General features: G+C 39.4%; 1 protein-coding gene across 4 annotated transcripts in view; it reads right to left on the bottom strand.

Annotated features, from left to right (window-relative positions):
* grid1a (glutamate receptor, ionotropic, delta 1a) overlaps nt 1-13,511 on the bottom strand; it is a 230,555-nt gene that overhangs the window by 79,106 nt on the left and 137,938 nt on the right. The window lies entirely within an intron of this gene.

Below are 13,511 nucleotides of genomic sequence, written 5' to 3' on the forward strand. Positions count from 1 at the left end.
AAACGGTAATATGACTAAGTACAACATGAAGCAAACCATAAAGAATTAGATGCAATGCGCAATGTTTTTGTGGCATTGTTGTAATGCAATTTGTTTTGAGGGTAACATAAATACTCACAGAATAAAAATGTTCAAAGGCTAGAACAAAACATGAAATTAAATCATTCATCATTTTGAAGTGTCGCCAAACTCTTAGTGCAGCACTCTTTGAAAACTCTTTGCTTTCCAATCACACACACACACACACACACAGACATACACACACACCTGTTGGCTTTCTTTGTCTCTAAATTGAAACTATTACCCTTGGTGGAGTTGCTCTGGATACAATGGGTAAAAGCTTGGCGTAATCCTTCCTTTTGTTGCAGCACAAACACAGTTTGTGAGTAAATCATAGCTCCTTCCCTGCTGTTTCATGACTGGACCAATGCAATTAATTTTGGCTACAATATTTTCTATGTACTATATTCGGCTGCAAAAAAAAACAACAACAACAAAAAAAAAACATGGATATTGACTATTGACGAAACAGAATGTGATTTCATATTTGTTCTGTTCTTCAATGTGACACATCTGTTATATAAAACCCATATATATATATATATATACACACACACACACACACATATATGTGTATATATATATATACACATATATGTGTGTGTGTGTGTGTGTGTGTGTGTGTGTGTGTGTATATCATATATATACACACACACACACACACACACACACACATATATATATATATATATGACTCAATAAGAAAACAAATTACTAACTCATATGCTCAACGTAACAAGTTGTAGAGTTAGACAGTCATTACTCATCCAAGAGGCTTCGTCAGCTGGTTTTGGATCACTATTCACACTATGACATATATGGGAGTCTTAACATGATTGCTGTACCACCTGCATAAATGAGCTGAACTTACACAGATTTTTAACAATCTACCTATTAGAGCCTTACTAACGTCGTCAATAACAATTCAGTTCAGATTGGATCCACATGGCAACAGATCCAATTATCCATTACCGCTTATCCTTTGCAGCGCCGTGGGGGCTGGAGCCGATCCCAGCTGACACCGGCCCAGCGATGGCGTACACCCTCGAGGTGGCCAGTTCACCATAGAGGCAAACAAGCATTCAGGCTCACATTCACACCTATGGCAAGTCAGAGTCACAAATTAACCTGCATGTCTTTGGACTGTGGGAGGAAGCCAGCAGGTTCAAATCCAGGCCCTTCTTACTGTGAGGTAAGAGTGCTAACCACTGCACCGCCGTGCATTTTTCATCTTATTGTTATTTTTTCATCTGATCTTGATTAGATAAGCACTTTTGGCTTTGTATCAAAGATGCTATAGAAATAAATTTATTATTTATTTATTTCTGGACAGCAAGAGATCTGATCAAAAAAAGCCAAAAACCACATTCAGTTGCAACATCCTGTAATGTCGCTGTGAAAACCTTGCATCTCTCAAATGGAAAATAGAAGAAACATACTGTAACAAACAAACAGCTTTTAATCCCATGAAAAGCCGAGGGAAAGCAACCATGCGATAACTACTCGAGGACCCCCGATAGAAACATCGGACTTCAAAGCCAGCGTTCCAAACCGGTAGCAAGCTTTTCCATGGGGCAACCGTGTCAGCCATGGACGGGGCTGCAGTAAAGAGGATTAACGTGGAATTAAAGGTCTGATTTCTGGACATGTTTACCCAAGCTTCGTTTCTGAACACAAATCTACTCCTGAAAGTTTTAGATATCAAAACTTTACCCTTCTCCGCCTCTCCTGCATCAGCATTCTGCTCTCTCGCTCTGACGAATGGCAACTTTCTCACTGCTCTGATTGCTCACTGTCCCTTTGCTATCCTTTACTTAACAGTATGTATCTGTGATCTAAGAGGGAGGAGCGACAGATGGAGGGAGACTGAGAAATACCCCATGAAGTTGCTCTTAAATCCTTTTCAGCTCTATCTTACTCGAGTTGTAACTAAAGCGGGACTCCCTCTTGGATTGGAGCAATGCGGAAATGAGCATATCATGATCAAAGGGCTCTGAGGTTTTTACTGAGCTTTCAAGCTGTGCTGCAATCCAAGCAGAAAAGTCTGAGAAATGGCTTCACTACCAACCTGTGTTTACTCAAAATTGAGATGAGACTTAAAGCAATCACTGTTATTTTTGCTTCAACATCAGTTAATTATATGCGTGTTTTATATATATATATATATATATATATATATATATATATATATATATATATATATATATAAAAAAAATCTGAAATGTATCAGGTGTTGTGCATGTTATGCATTGCCACGAGAGGGACTACAGCAACACAGGGAGGCAGAAAGTCAGAAAAATACTGCTTCAGTTTCAACTGCTCTGTCTTTAGTGACTGCAGACAGATACTCTCTGTTAACACAGTAAAATTGTAAACGTGTCTATATTAACTATCTGAATAAAAGGATAACTGATATCTTACAGCATGGACATAAAGTCTGTGCATCATACAGCAGTAACTCTGTCAGTCATGATTTCTGCAGCTTGAAGCAGGAGTTCAGTTCAAGACTGAAATTTGTAATTTGAGCTTACATCTTCTCCTCATGCTAACCGTCTCTGGGTTTTAGATGTTTGAAATCATTTTCACTGGGATTTTAGCTTTTTCCTTTGCAATCAATGCAATTAACAACACATGGGGACCTCCTGGCGACGAGCAAAGGTTATAAACTGCTCCCCGTAACAAAAGCAACAAGAAAAATGTGGAAAAAAGATAAAGTAGCAGCTGATTATGCACCAGAGTTAGTAAGTAATAAGAATTAACAGTTCAACTACTCAGGATTTGTGCTGCAAACTGTGCTTATAAAATGACATTTTTAGTTAGATTCAATTGTATAATGACTTTTTAACAGCCTTTAATGAAGCCATTCTAGTAGCTAAAATAAAACACAATCTTTTGATTAAGAAACACTCATAATGAGTCCAAGACACTCTGGAAACAACATAGCAGCATTTCATAAAAAATCTCTGCAAATGACAAATTCAATTAATACAGAGAGATCGCAGGTCGCTGTTTTAGATGTATGTAGATATCTGCACATATCACATGTGCAGACAGTCTGTCTGTCTGTCTGTCTGTCTGTCTGTCTGTCTGCACATCATGTGTTTTGAACTGGCCTGTGGAGACAAACAAACCCAACACTTTTCAGAAGAGAAATACAAGGTGAATAAAAACTTATTATGGTCTTACATCACACAATACAGCATAACAGTGCGTGAACAGTAGTCCATCAAAACATTGATCAAAAGGCAGCTCCAGACAGGGGCAAGGCCAACTGACAGGCCCCAAGCATCAGGGCAGACTTAACACGAAGCAAGAATGAAAACAACTACAACTAGAAAACAAGAGGAGGCAGCTACATTCAATCGATCTGTACCTACAGCTCTGCCACTTTTAGTGTAGAGGTGGGATTTCAAACACAACTGAGGGAAAACAGATTTTAAATAAAAAAAAGAGAAATGTGAGGCTCAGAGGGGGGGCGTAAACAAGGTGTACCACTAAAGGAGATAGTGTGCAATGCTGCAACATTCACGATGGCGAGTAGGGGGAACAGTGAACTGATGACAAAATGCTAGTTTGCAGCATGTCAGGAAACTGAATGTTCACATCAGGAAATCACTAATATTCCGACCCCCTCATGTATGGAAATAAAGGTGGTCAAATCAATAGCAAGATCTCTAAATATAGTGCAGTCCAATACAAAACCACTACGACGTGTGGCTTGACAAACGAGTGACGGTAATGACAAACTGTCGCTGATCTCATCTCGTGTTGGTATAATCTCTCTGCTCTCGCACGACTTCACAGATAACAGTTTGTGCTTTCCTGCTTTATGGACAGGGATGGGTGATTTACTAAACATTTACTGTGATTTCTGTTGAGCCTATTGACATTAAAATGATCACTACTCACCCTTAAAACTTGGCCCTCTGCTTTTCTGCATTGTTTGGTTGCAGGGGGTCTAGGATTAGGGTTATGGTCCTTTCACTGTGGTCCATTCATCTGGCAAGTTTTAGAGAGCAGCAGCTCACTATTATACATTTTGTAGGAATGAATATATTGCATCACTGTTTCTTTTGTTGGTCACATACAAAGAGAAGAAAAGCTCTGTCCACAAAATGTTCCCATGTTTCTCGTACAATCATTCTGATCTGAATGTGCAGAGTGGGCTCGGCTGGAGTCGCAGCTCCTGGACTGAATCGTTATCTCAGTCCAGGCCTGGTGAATGGTCACAAAGATGCTGTCCAGTCACTGCATTTTTGGCTTCCAATACGCCATGTGAGTTTTAGTCCAAGTGGGGAGTAAAATTAAATGCCCTACTTTAGTTTGGCTGACACGCTTTTGGGGTGACACACTTCTAAAACAGAGTAGTAAAAACTGGAAATAATGCAGCATCAGAAATCAATAAAAACAGGAACATCAGTCCTGCACAAGACTGTGGGGTTAAATCTTTAAATTAGGTCAGTTTAGGGTTAAAATAATCTGTTGGAATTAAGACAATAGGCCTGAGACATTTTGTTGAACTTGTACTTTTTGTCACCTGACTGTGGACCATCAGCACAGACCTATGCAAATGAGGCCTCAGCAGTTATTTTACCCTTTCACATAAAGGTTAAGTGCCTTCTGTGTGGTCATGCAGGATTCATTTGTTCATTTCCAACTGGTAATAAATATTTGTTAGTGAGGAGAATAATGGAGCAATATCTATTTACAGTATCTGTATACGTCTTACTTCCTATAATTTCCTACTATCATAGTGATCAACCTTCTGGCTCCTGAGTTTTTCCAGATGAGGTTTAATACACCATCAGGTGTAAAGCTATTTCCTGAATGGTATTTATATACACTGCATAACCTGAATGTATTCTCCATGTTTCTACAGCTTCTCTCCCTTTATACCCCGTTCCTTCTCTATTTTATGTTTTCTTCTCCCCATTCTTATGGAGAGCCAGTTAGTGAAGGTCACCTGCATGTTCACTCCCTGTGAAATTACCTGGCAAGTTAGTTGGCAGTGTTACAGACCTTATGGCCTAAATGTTGCATTAATTCAGATGACACAATAAGAAGTGCATGAGAGAGTATGTCATTATAGATGTCTTCTTTTAACATACTTGACTTTTTCAAAACAATTTTCGTATATGCTTCCAGATTTACAACTCATGAAGAATTTTTAATCAGAAGTTTGAATTGAACACAGGTCAGATATGGCCAACAGGCTGAATACTGCACACAGGTCTGTTCGAGAAGGAGAGGACACGCTGATAACTAACCTTCTGGTACATTTTCATGATGTAGTTAGAATATTTTCATCTAAAGTCCACGATTTTTCAGACACGTCTTCTATTTTCCTTTGATCAGTCTCCATAAGATGTGCTCCTTAAATCGTACTTTTCCATTTTATTAAATCTGGGGGTTGTTTGTTCCTTTCTTTTGTCATGTTCTCCGGCGCTGTGATTCTCAGGATCCTGAATAAATAATTATCATTGACTGAGGCCTGCTGGTATTCAAATCTGCTCTCCTTTTAAATACAGTTATTTTTAAAACCTCTTCTACAAAATCAAAAAATTCTTACAAAAATGTGTTTAATAATACTCATGAATAAAAGATTATTTGCATTATACCCACCACAGTACTTCCAGCACTGAGAGCTTAATCATCGTTTATATTTAGAAAAGATTTCTGGGATCAAGACATATCTCATTTTTATTTTCCAAGCAAATTCTCTGCAAAATAACAAATTGGTAGTTGTGTGACTTTCATTGAAGAATATGTTTCCAACTCTTCTGCCCATTTTATCTTAATAGTACAGATTGCTGTTTCCTCTCTCCTTGTAACATTTTATACACACTGTCCACTGTAACTGATGCTGACATGTTTCAAAAGGGGACTAATTTTTAATTTTTTTTAAATAACTTCTTATAGGCAAGAATCTATAAAACTGACTATTTGGTATGTTACAATATTTAGAAATATTTTCAGAGAAATCCATCTCAGATTGAGTGAGAATTTGTCAGAATATAATCGATCCCTGCACAAGAGTGTCTTTACTCCTCCCAAAAGGCTTGCTTCATTTTCTCAGATCTGTCACACACACTAACCCTCACATTACACATTACTGACTTGCTCCAGACTCTGCAGGAGATATCCTTTGTGTTTGTCTACGTTCAGACCCTGCCTGTGTTATAAATGCACTTTCTACATTAGGAACCACCTCCTACTTGGGACCAAAAGCAGCTTAATCAATCTCACACCTAATCCCAGCCTAATTCTCTCCTCCTCTAACAGAGAGCCAGTCACCACAGGGTGGGCAGAGACAGATGTAGCTGCTCCACAGTCATTACTAAGCTCATGTTAACTCAGGCAGACCTGCCAAGGAGCCTACTGATGTTCAAGAAAATCGACCCTTCCTTAAGATTTCCTATAACCGTGCCTCAGTCGCCTTTTATACTCTCCTTGTTATGATAAAATGACAAGGCAATTTTACAGAAGCTTTTGTTTGCAGATAGTCTACCCACTGTCTACCCTCTCACACAGAATCAATAGCTGGCTTCTTTTTACACACCCACAACGGTGAGTACTGTGCAAGCACACCGTAAGAGGCATTTACAAAGGCATACTGATAACATACTGCAACCCTTTACAACAACACTACGAGTCTACAGCCATACTAACAGCCCTGTGAGGCTGTGTGTAGGATTCTGACATACCAGCTTGGTTTAGTATGTTAGCGCTCGCTAATTTGCAGCAAAGACAAAGCACAGCTGAAGGCTGAGGAGAATGTCATTAGTTTTGCAGGTAATTTAAATTTTTACCTGATGATGGAACTATATGGAAAGTGAAGGGATGACGAAAGCTGCTGTAATTCACCCTGATGGAGATCTGAATGTCCGTACCAAATTTAATGATCCATCCAATGGGTGTAGAGACACTTCAGTCAAAACCACAAATGTACACCTCATGGTGGTGCTACAGCAAAAGTCAGGGGATCACTAAAGTCATTAGGCTTTATCTTTGGGCACCAATAATGACTCTACTAAATTTCATGACTATCCATCCAGTAACTGTTGAGATATTTCAGTCTGGACCAAAGTGGTGGACAGACAGATGGTCCAACACAATGACGATACCATTCCTGGAGCCATCCTTTAAGATCACTTATGTGAGCAGAGCAGGCGATTTTGGTAAACTTGGTTAAAAAATAATCTGACTGGTTTGGGGTTGAATGTAACAAGCTTTATGCAAGTTTCATATTTAAAATAATGGACATTTAATACCTGCTTGAACAGCGAGAGATGAAACAGTGACTCTTGAATTGTATTCAGGGTGTTTTCAGTAGCTTACTGTTAGAGCAAGTGTGGCACAGAGACAGGCATGTTGTGTCAGATTTCAAACAAAGCATGGCATGACTGACTTATTCAATTTGCTGCCACTCTGCAGAACGCTGTCTATTTAAAGACATGGTTGCTTGCAAAAAAAACAAGCAGAGATGAGCATGAGCCTGCATTGTGTCTGGTCATGGTCAAATGTAAAATCAAATGGAATAAAACCATATCTTCGGATTCACTGCAGGAACTCAACCCATAACTGCGGTTTCAGTCAATGTCATCTGAATGCAACAACAAGCAGTTGTTTGTGTATGAAAGTTTCGCCTGATATCTGAGCACTCTGGTCAGTTTGAGAAGAATGCCCACAATGCACAAGGGGCTGCACGGTCCTTGACGGCAACGCAAGCGTTTGCCGTCAAGTTTGTTTTTCAGTGGGTGGGAGTGGGAGATGAACTTTTGTGGCCTTGACATGCGCTGGGTCTATTTTGTGTTTTCTGAAATAAAAAGCTGAGGCACATGACTACACTTCAGCACTGTCAGAGAGCATGGCTGCAATCTGCAACGGTTAAAACAGTATTTGCTATGAAAGAGAGAGAGAGAAGGATGACAAAGAAAGAGAAAGGAGGGAAGACAGAAAAACAAAAATGGACAAAATTAAGAAAGCACCAAAAACAACTAAACTAAAAAAAAGCTGAATCTTGGAAGGCATAAAGGGTCTTTACAGTTATAGGATTATCATATAATTTTGTCCTCTCTTGTTTTCCTGAAGGCACAAAAGGCAAAATCACATAAAGACGCTTTGCTGCTGTAGCACAATGTCGTCCTGCTTCTTACGGAGCTACAACAGCATAAAAATAAGGTTATTTCTGCTACTTGTGAAAGAAATTATGGAACACGCTCTCTCACAACAGAGAATCAAATTATGTGCAGAAAATGTACAATGACAAATAGAACCAGAAGAGGTGAAGCCTCAGAAGCTGTTTACATAATGTGCCTTTTATGCAACTGATGCATTGGTGGTGACTGGAGTGAATTGGCTTCCCTGACACACTTCATTACACCCAGCTACTCTTTGGCCCTAAGGTCGGAGAAGCCAGCTGTTTAAGCTGTAATAAAACACAAAACTCACCCTGCGCTCTCCTGTTGGAGTTCCTGGCGTTGCTCTCACCAGCCAAAAACAAAAGGATTAAAGAAATTCGGTGGATTCTAATAACAATTATCTAGATAAGTCTAATACAGATAATGAGGTTTTGAACTATTCTCTCTATGCTGCAGTGGGAGGCCTGGGGCTACGTGAGAGTAGGTGCTCTATCTTTTCTAACATCTCTCAACAAATTGATGACACAGCACGCTGGAAAAACACAGCCTTATCACACCACATCGAGACATCCATCACACAAAGTTCACGCCTACTTTACACGTTCGATTAAGATGGCCTCAGTGCAGAGAAATCATGCTTCTAATACATTTTCTGAACATGCTCATTTTGACATTTTGTCTGTTTTGATATGAGTTTTAAACATCAGATAAAAGTAATTGAATGAAATGATCTGTCAGACTTCTGAAGTAATCAAAACTCCCATCTTTCTATAGACAGTTATACACTGCAGTAGATGGACATACATGGCCTCAACGCGCTGATCATCACAGATCAGCATGGTGTCTTCTCATAGTCACAGTCAATCAGCAAATCTGATTATGGCAGAAGAAGAAAAACGCATTCTTTGACAGTGCCGACTCCACAGACAATGAGCCACATGTTTTACTCTCGTGCTGTGTACATAGATTTATATACTTGATATATGGATATATACTTGATAAACCATCTCAAGGCACCCTGCAGCCGTGTTACTGTAATGTTAAAAATAAACCACAGCACACACGTTTTCTGCACTGGTTAATAACTCAGGATAGCAGCTAAGTTTCCTATAGAGAATAAAAAGAGCTTCCCATGCCACCAAATGTGATGAAACCTGGTCATTTCACTGGTTCCACATTCTTAAATGTGACTTTTTCTGGTTGTCTTAGTTCTACATGATGGTGATGGTGATGATGGTGACCTGAATATACGTGGGTTTTGAACTGTTAGTCGGATAAAACAAGCACTTTAACTGCCTCAAATAGGGCTTCTGAAAAGCTCCCATCATCTTTACAGTTCATGATGAAACAATCAAGAAAATAATCGTCACATGACCTGTAGCCATTAATGAAACTAATCACATGATGAAGAACATAATTACATCTAGGCATTTCTGGAAAACCTCACCAAAAAGATCAGCACTACAGCTACTGGAGATGGATCAAGAGCGTGACAAATATCATGGGAGGAACTCTCCGAGTGAAGGGGATGTCACGGCGTTGTACTTCCTGCCCCTTTCATGCTAAACATAGACAGAATGCTGAAGAGAGAAGACTGAGAGGCTTTGACGAGAGCTCACTGAGAACCTGATCTGAGCTCCTGCGCTGTGAGTAAAGTTACATAATCTCATATCTGCTGTTTGATGATCACTGATCTGACAGCATGTGTTGGAAGCAATGTGATGTTCCAAACCTCTGCGCTCATGAAAGGTGATCGGAGAAGTAGGAACACAGATGAAAGCAGAGTTTCTGAAAAGTTAGCGATGAAATACGCCACATAATCATAAACGGAAAAATACATATTATGTGTTGTATTAGGGAGATTAATCAGGGAAATAAAAGGGAATACTACAGTATATGAAAGAGAAAATGGTTAATAAGTATTTAATGTTTCTGTATATCTACTGGAGAAACTGTACCTGCTCATACCTTTAATACACCTGATAATCCATTCTGAGTGTTTTTGTCACCTGAAGTAAATTTTTTGGTTTCTGATTTGCTCCGAATGATTGAGAGAAATAACTAAAAGAACTTGAGAAATCAATCCGTGGTGAAACACAGCCAACTTTTCTGCTAATGGCTGATTCTGAATCAACTCTTATTAAGCAGCATATCAGGCCTCTGGCTGAATAAACTAAGTGTAATGGACCAAATGTTGTCGAATGAAATACTTTGTGCTGTTTTCACTCTTTCCTCCTCAGGTTGTGATTACAGAACGTAAACAAACTTTGCTAACTAACTTTGTTTTTGCTCAAAGAGAATTTATATTATAATCAGGCATTTTCATACACCTGCTTTTGTGCACATTTTACATTTGTACATAAAAACAGCTGGATGAAATGAGGCAAACAGAAAAGGACTGAGAAAGTAAATCAGGGCGTACATAAAGCATGCGACATAATGTCAAACGTTAATCACAGATTCAGGTTATCATAAGCATTCAAAGCAGCAGTGTTATTTACTTGCGCTTGTTGTGTGCCATTACTATTCAATAAGCACCTTTCAACTTGAAAAGATGTGAGCCAACTCCAATCTTAAATCAATGTCTGCTCAATATTTCATCAGAGCTCTGTCACCATCACATTCTACCCCCGGAGCGCAGAGGAGAGGGCCTGACTGTATGCTAACGAACTGATGAAATTCATCATGAGGAACGCCATTGGTTATAGAAATCCGAGATTACATCAAACAGCATCAAAGAATTGCAGAACTGCAGAACGTCAATAATTTTTAATAACATCGTCTAATACTGTTCATGGATCAGAAGTACAACTTCAGTTGTTTTTTGTGAGTAAAATCACTGCAGTGAACATGAATGTGCTGCCAGGCGCACAGAGTGCACTGCAGAGCACCTCGATTTCTGCACCAGAAAAATGTGTTTTCCTTCTCTTCCTCTCATCTGTTGCCATGATTCACTGTAAAGTCCCACAGGCTTGTATGCATCAACACGCGGTTCTTTGCATTGACCATTTCTGGTAGAGCGTGGGCATGCAGAGGGCATGATGTGAGGCGGAACTACCTGCACTACCTTTTTATAGAAGAGACGGCAGATCCGTAAACTGTAGTCAAATAAAATTAACACATGAAAGAAACAGAGTTGACATATTCCCATCATGTTTTCCACCATTTGAGCTTTGACTGGCGCTCTGTTAATGATGTGATTTCATCGCGACCTCTTCTTTTGCACTGGTTGAAACCTGACTGGAGAATTAGCACCACCAGCTGCTCCACTTCTAATATAACATGCATTAATTAGCATGTTCATTTTTGCTGATTTTCTGTAACTTTGGTTAAAATTTGGACAGAAACCTGTCTACTGACACTCAAAAAAAACAAATAGATGATAGTGAATGAATAATATGAATCTTACAGTGATTTTACAGACGTGTGCAGGATACAGCTAAAAGCAGCTTCGCCAAGTTTGGATGTGATTCTGAGAACAACAGGCGATATCACAGGTCTAGTGGGTGATGTTCAGATGATCAGAGATATTTTGTCCAAAACCATTAAGAGCTTTAAAAACAACCAGCAGTAACTCTAAAGGCAACCTTTGCAGGCAATTCAAAGTGATTTACATAATGAGACTGAAAACTGGAAATCGAGGACAAAACATTTAAAGCACAAATCAAAACGATGTAAACACATTTTTAGACTAAGAAAGGAGGTATAGTTCAGGATTTAATCACAAGGTTGAGAGCAGTGTGGATGCTGAAGATTTTGTGGGAAGCAGCAGAGAACAGATTGGCTGTTAAAGGTTTTAAACGCAGACAGAGACTGTGTGTCACATAGTAATGAACAGCTGCTTCGACTGCTTCCACTTCGACTGAACTTTAGGAACAATTAGCTGACCGCAAACAGACCACCACCAACAGGCTCAAGTGTACAGTGTTTCTGGGACCAGACTTCTGAGACCTTTACAGACAATGAGGAGTGTTTTAAACTCTAGAAGCAGGTGCAGAAACCTGAGAACTGGTGAGATGTGTTGACTACGCTTAAGCTGCCAGAGGACTTATTACAGCGGCCTAAACTCTTAAAGATTTTTTAATTCTTGCGATTTTTTCTTTCAAACTCTGACTTTGTTATTATGTGGCATTTGGAGGCAGCCTCACTTAATGTAATATGTAATGTAATTAATAACATTTCATCTTGCGTTGAAAGATACTTTCATAACTAGCAGCCTTTTAATCCTGTTCCTTAGCAAATCCCATGTTCAGGTCTAAAATTGACAGTTAAGCTCCGAGCCAACAGCGGAGCACATTCACAGAAGTGTTTGTCGTTTCTTTTGATTAGACTACTCCTCAGGATCGAGTGAGTGTGTACACAGTGCACTTGACTGACATCTCCCTGACTCTTTAAGTGTAAAGACTTTGGCTACCTGAACAAATCCACAGGAATTTCTCAAAAAAACTAAAACTGAAAAGACATCTAATCAGGCCGAACAACTGAGAGCACCAGTGTGGGTGTGCGGCGCTAGCTACTGAACTTCAGCACTTCTCTGCTATCGACCGAGTCTCAGAAACTGTCAAACACCAAAGGCTGTAATCTCGTTTCCTCGTTCTTTGATCCATTTCTAATTTCAGACAAATTTTAGTAAATATTAACCTGTTTATTTGTTTAGTAGAATTTGTATTTTCTTATACTTGAGATTTGAAGACTTTGGCTTCTTTTGCTGAATGAAATAAGGGTTTTGTTGAATAACACATTTATATTTCTTTAAGTATATTAAAAACGTTTTTTAAACTCAATGACATGTTTTACAATACCCACCGCAACAGTGTTTCCCGCCCGGGTATAGTGATGGCCACCAAAGTATATTTGGGGACCCATGTTAGTATTTTTTTTTTTATTCTTATTTTTTATCCATCTGAGTGAATGACGCCAGATGTTCTCTGGAATTACGTCCCTCCTGTAGATGCACTGACTGTGGTGCTCTCTTGTTTGACGCAGGCCTACTCACGTCACTGATTTGAAAAAGCTTGTAAGTGCGCCTGGTTGGTGTCGATGCCATTCCTTTTCGAAACGCTACATCATTAACGACGAGCCTCCTCCAGCCGCAGCTCACCTGCTGTGGTGAGAACTGAATTGCAGGTCTAAAAGGTGAGTTGCGTTTTTGGGCGTCTATAAAACGTACTGCTGAAGAAGAAAGTGAACGCAGCACACAGGCAGACGGAGGCGGGGTGAGGCAAGCCGGTGTGAGAGAATTAAGTAGAATTACAATGGTGAAAAAAGAAATAACCCACTATATCCGATAGACGAATATAACCGCAGTCC

This window comes from Chaetodon auriga, chromosome 11 (genome assembly GCF_051107435.1).
Source record: "Chaetodon auriga isolate fChaAug3 chromosome 11, fChaAug3.hap1, whole genome shotgun sequence".
NCBI classification, from domain to species: Eukaryota; Metazoa; Chordata; class Actinopteri; order Chaetodontiformes; family Chaetodontidae; genus Chaetodon; species Chaetodon auriga.